This window comes from Bison bison, unplaced genomic scaffold, assembly GCF_000754665.1.
Source record: "Bison bison bison isolate TAMUID 2011002044 unplaced genomic scaffold, Bison_UMD1.0 scf7180017864376, whole genome shotgun sequence".
NCBI classification, from domain to species: domain Eukaryota; kingdom Metazoa; phylum Chordata; class Mammalia; order Artiodactyla; family Bovidae; genus Bison; species Bison bison.
In genome coordinates this window covers 725060-730891 of record NW_011494948.1, presented here as the reverse complement: position 1 = coordinate 730891, position 5832 = coordinate 725060, and the positions used below count along the sequence as shown (strand labels likewise).

Below are 5832 nucleotides of genomic sequence, written 5' to 3'. Positions count from 1 at the left end.
GAACGGAGGAATGGTGGTACCAAACAGAGGCTCCAAGAGCTTCAGCCAGCAGCAGCCTGGGTCATTACCATTCACAGTAAATTAAAAGCCCCAAGCTCATTTTCTTCTTCCCCCAAGTCTCATCTTCACCAAAGTGTTCCATGGCAGCAAACACCTCATCCCTCAGAGCCTTGCCCCTTCAAGACACTTGTTTACAGGGATCTGAAGGTGATCATTTGAGTAGCTCTTTGCCGTGGCAAGGCATGTGCTATCAGTTGAATCCTTCCTACAATTCTCTGTAGCTTTTTAGTCTTCTCTTAAAATGCTTTTACTTACTCAATCTTCTCCCAAACAAAAACCCTCTTGAGGATCTGAACCCAAACTCTCATAGAGATACAGTGGACAGACCTCTCCTATCTTTCCTCTGAGAGCAGGGATGATGTGCAAGGAATACAGACTGTCCCCCAACATTACTGTTTAAATGCTACCATCCTGTCTCAAAAAGAACTTCCATTTGCCTCAGGCACTTGACATGCAGTGATTCATGATCTGTTATGTCTCTGAATGTTAGATATGATTATTTCATTTTACAGGTAGCAAATAATATTAGACACCTGGAGACTAAACTCCTTGCCAAAGGTTTTGTAGCCAACAGCACAACTAGGACAAGATCCCTCCGGATGTTCTTCCCTTTCCAGAGAAATGTTCATCTAGACTTTCGGATGATTTTGCGCTCAAGTTAAGACGAAGCCAGAGTAAACATCAACTCCTCTCTCCCCTGACATACACAAATGCATACCTCCACAGACACTAAATTTATTTTACATGTATATGTGTTTTATAAAACACATATATACACAAACACATGCACAAAAACACCAACTGAGAATGGGGGGGGGGGGGGGGGGTTGGCCAGGGGAATGTTCCTGAACTGTTGAGAATATGCTGGCTGTTGAATTGAGAGAACGCTACTTATCTGATAAATTATTAAATACTGTGCATGCTCCGTCAGGAAAATAAACAATAGGGAACTTCAGGTCTCATCCCCGCCTGAGACTGAATCCTAACAATGGCTAGGAATATAAATGTTAAATAACAAAGGAGCCCTTGACGTTTGGTGCTCTATTTTTACCATTTCTCCTCACGGACACTTTCCTTTTATTGCGCATCACTTGATCATTCATTCACTCTGTTGAGCAACAGACATAAGACCCTATTGTCAGTTCTCTGTTTTGCTACTGCAAATCCTTGGCAAAATAGCCCGTTTCATTTTTATTCCCTATGGATCTTCCTGCCCTCGAGGAAGCAGCTCTAAAGCAGTGTGAGCTCAAGCTGAGCACGCCAACCCAGTAGTCTAGAGATGAAGCGTCAGGTCAGCAGTCAATGCAGGCTGCAGAAGCGAGGCAGACGCTCACAGGGCAAGGACTGCCCACATCTTCGGGAGGCTTCCTGGGGCCCACAGGCAGGAAGCAGTCAGAGCTCTGTCTCCACAAATGGCCACAGAGGAAGTACTACCCTTTCCATCAACACCCACAGAGAGGCTCTGGAAGATCCGGTGAGTTGCTCTAAATGAGATGCCTCAGGTGTCACAGCGCTTCCCTGGTGGCTCAGTGGTAAAGAATCCACCTGCCAATGCAGGAGACATGGATTCAATCCCTGGGTTAGGGTGCTCCTCTGGAGAATGAAATGACAACCCACTCCAGCATTCTTGCCTGGGAAATCCTATGGACAGAGGAGCCTGGTGGGCTACAGTCCATGGGATCACAAAGGGTTGGACACGACTTGGTGACTGACAAGCACGCTAGTGTTTTATCAGGATCAGAGTATCAGTGACAATGCCTGACTGGGCTCTCCTCCTGACTGACTCCTCCTGAATCTCACCTGCCAGGCAGGCTAAAATGAAACTCGGGTGAGCACACACTAGTCCTAACGGGATGTTGGTCTGAGTCCCTCCCTTTGTTCCATTCTAGTGGATGAGGCTGGAGAGAAACCTCATAACCTGAACATTGATTCATCACTTAAACCCTTCCTAGATATGGAATCTGGCCCCACATGAGGCCATGGTGATACAAAGCAGAAGAGGTCACCATCTCTGCCTTGGAGGAGTCACAGAATCTCCAGGAGGAGGGCTCAGGAATATAGCTTTGACAACTGGAAACAGCCCAGACCAAATGGAAGGCACCTGGTGTCTAAACATCATCCACCCAAATACCTCCCCCCGCAAATCCTTTTAGCCAGCAATTGGCTCTCTAGGTTCCTTCTCACATGCAATTTCTCAAGAAGTGTGAGAAATGTAGGATGTTCAGCCTGTCCCTTGAGTTTCTGAGGGAACACATGCGATTCCTTACTAGCACCTGGCCTACCTTCTACTGTTTGCCCCTCTGAACTCATCTCCAGGGCTTCAGATGCTTGTTTTGCAGACGCTGGAAACCCAAAGGATTCCTTCCATCAGTAAGAGGTCTGTCTGCATCCTGCTCTATGCAGAGCAGTTATTCTACTTCCCAGATTTCCCCAGCAGCCCTGCAGGCTCTGGACCCATGGGGTGTTCAGTGTTTTTCATCAAAAATGCCAGGTGTGACTCTGGCATTTATGACTGCCAACATCTTCAGAGTGGATGGTTGCCAGAGATACACTCTTGGAGATGCTTTCAGTAATGCTGCCTGTGACTCCTGATGAGGGCCTCTGATCCTTTCCAGCTCACCCACCTGAAGGACACGTGCTCAGACTGCCCTCTGCTGCTCCTCGCCTGCAGGAGTGTGCCCCACACAGTGAGCTCGCTGTGCTGTGTGGGGCACAAGTAGGAACATCTCCTTACGTTATTTAAGATGCTGTGGGTGCCAAGCTCGCCAAATCCATAAATTTTAGGAAATTGCATCCTGTTAGACGAAGTCCTTCCCTTAGCACTTTAGTCACCCAGTTATTCTTCAATTTCTTTCCTACAAACACTTGGCCCAGGTCCCGAGGTTCATCCCATATCTATGTGTCTCCTCAGCACATAAAAGAGATTCAGGAAAGGAGAAGCAACAATAAAATTTCAGGTTTACTGGCAGCACTAAGTGAAGTAATCCCCCTATGTGTACACTTTTCTCACAGGAAGACCACTTACTCAACCTTTCCATTCACCTGCCTGATGAGATCCATACAAATATTTTAAGAGGGTAATTTGGAAGACATACAACAGTCCAAGTTGTTCAAGCTGGAGCATTAGTCTCTGCCTTAGGTTTGCCCTGAACATTAGCTCACTTACACAAGTGAATAACTAACTGCCTGTTTATTAATCAGATCAACCAAGACTCATTTAAACTACTTGCTAACAATCCTCTTATACATTAGCAGTCTTCAATTGTTTTTGCTTATAATTTCTCCAAGAGTTTCAGAAAACTATATCTCTCCTTGTGTGTGTTAAAGTTAACCCTTATAAATTTTATCTTTTAATTTTAAGATTGGGGTAAAAAGTAAAGGATACTCTTTTCCAGCATAGAATTCCAAGATACAATTATACATGTGCTTTAAATATATTTTTGTCAAATTTTGGGACTGCACATTAAGCTGAATTTATGTGAAATGTCAACCATATATATGATCAATAGACAAAGGCGGTTCTCATCCTCATTACCAAACAGATTCGATTTCTATCAGAAAAAGACTGAATTCACTTTTTAAAATAAATACATTAATATGCATCCCCATACCAAGCACCTCATTTCTGAATTCTAAGAGGTAAATCATGAGTGCATTACGGTAAAATATAGGTCCAACTACATAATGACTTAAACATAATAAGTTCATTTTCTGGCTCACATGACAGTACTGGGCTGGAAAACAGTTCAATGAGGTAACAATCTTCACAGTCATTCAGGGACAAAAGTGCTTGCCATCTCAACATTTGGGTTCTGGGGTCTCTCTCTGGGTCAACTCCTTTCCAGAAAAAAAGTGAGGAAGAGGACAGAAGGGAGTATTCAGAAGTCCAGCGTGGGAGTCACTCATCACTTTCTTCCCATAACTTTGGCTGAGCTCCTCCCTGCACGGGCAGCTGAGTGATGCGGACTAGATGCGGCCCAAGGAAGTGAAGACTATGGATTTCAGTGAGTAGCTAGTAAATAAGGTCACAACCTTTGCAATACATTTATGGCCCAAGCAAAATAATGTGCTGTTCTCTTCATTATATATCACCTAATCTACCTTTGCTTTGCTCTCTGAACACTTGACCTCAGAATCTGTCCCTCTGTTTACCCACCTGATAGCAATGCATTTATTCTGTAAACCAAAAGGGGCGGGGGTGAGAGGGAAGAGAGCTCCTCCCAAGCTTCTCTCTCCTCCACACCAAGATGAGGAAAGAGCATATACAAAAGCTGAGGATCTGAACATTGATCCTCTCAGAACTACCCATGCATTGTTCCTCTGAGACAGTCTTCACATTACCCTAGGGTACATGGACCCCAGTCTGAGAACTGCAGATGTAAAACGCAAAAGAAAACATACAGGAACACAGGATTTTAAAGTGCAAAGTACTACTGCATTTTACAGAGGTGAAAACTAAGCTAGAGAGATGTCCAAAAAGTCACTCTTAAAGAAGTTAACATACATACTCTTTACTCAGCAAATTTATTTTCTCCTTTGGTGTAAATGGGTATTTCTAGGTTTCTATTCCAGGTTGTGTAGGAAGAACTAACAGAGCAGGCCTGAGACTTCTATCCCTTGAAAGTTTTGACAAGGGTAGCCCCTGGCAGGAGTCTGAAAACTTGAATTTCGAAAGAGTTCCCACTGTTTCCTGAAAAGAAAGGCTCACAATGCCTAAACTGCACAGTAACAACCCAAATGCTTATTTCCCTTTGCTACTGCTAAGTCACTTCAGTCGTGTCCGACTCTGTGCGACCCCATAGACGGCAGCCCACCAGGCGCCCCCGTCCCTGGGATTCTCCAGGCAAGAACACTGGAGTGGGTTGCCATTTCCTTCTCCAATGCATGAAAGTGAAAAGTGAAAGTGAAGTCACTCAGCCATATCCGACTATTCGCGACCCCATGGACTGCAGCCTACCAGGCTACTCCGTCCATGGGATCTGTTTGGGAGCCTGGAATTTTGGTACATGCTAAGCAGAGGGTCCCAATGTGATCAGTTATGAGGAAAAATTCTGGGCACCAATTCTCTAACCAGCCTCTCTGGTTGGCAACATTTTACATGTGTTGCCACAACTCGTTTCGGGGGAATTAAGGAGTCCTGTGTGACTCCACTGGACAAGAACTCTGGAAGCTTGCTGCTGATTTTCTCCAGTCTCCACCTCTTGTGCCTTTTTCTTTTGCTGAGTCTGCTTGGTGTCCTTCTACTGTAATCACAGCTGTGAGAACAACTACAAGCTGAGTCCAGTGAGTTTTCCCGGTGAATCACTGAACCCACATGGAAATTACATTTGACAGACAAGAATACATTGATTTCTGGGACTCCTTTGGTGGCCCAGGGGTTAAGAATCCACCTTCCAATGCAAAGGATGTGGGTTCGATCCCTGGTCAAGGAACTAGGATCCCACAGGCCACAGAGCAATTAAGCCCAGGCACCACCAGTATTGAGCCCAAGCACCTCAACTAGGGAGCCCACATGGCACAACTAAGACCCAATGCAGCCAAATAAATATTTTTTTTTTATATTTATATATATATATATAATATTTCAGGATACTATATATATATAGTATATATATATATATACTATACAGGATACTATATATAAATATTTCAGGATACTAAGAAAACAGGAAGCAATGAAATAAATTTCAGTATATTTTAAATTTGGATATGGAATTTGGATATGGAAACTTCAGACAAAGGTGAAGGCAATTTTACTAGACTTAGTGATAT

The 5832-nt window shown here is 44.1% G+C and overlaps 1 protein-coding gene across 4 annotated transcripts in view; it reads right to left on the bottom strand.

Moving 5' to 3' along the window:
* KDM4C (lysine (K)-specific demethylase 4C) overlaps positions 1-5832 on the bottom strand; it is a 411252-nt gene that overhangs the window by 89728 nt on the left and 315692 nt on the right. The gene's annotated exons all lie outside the window — the stretch shown is intronic.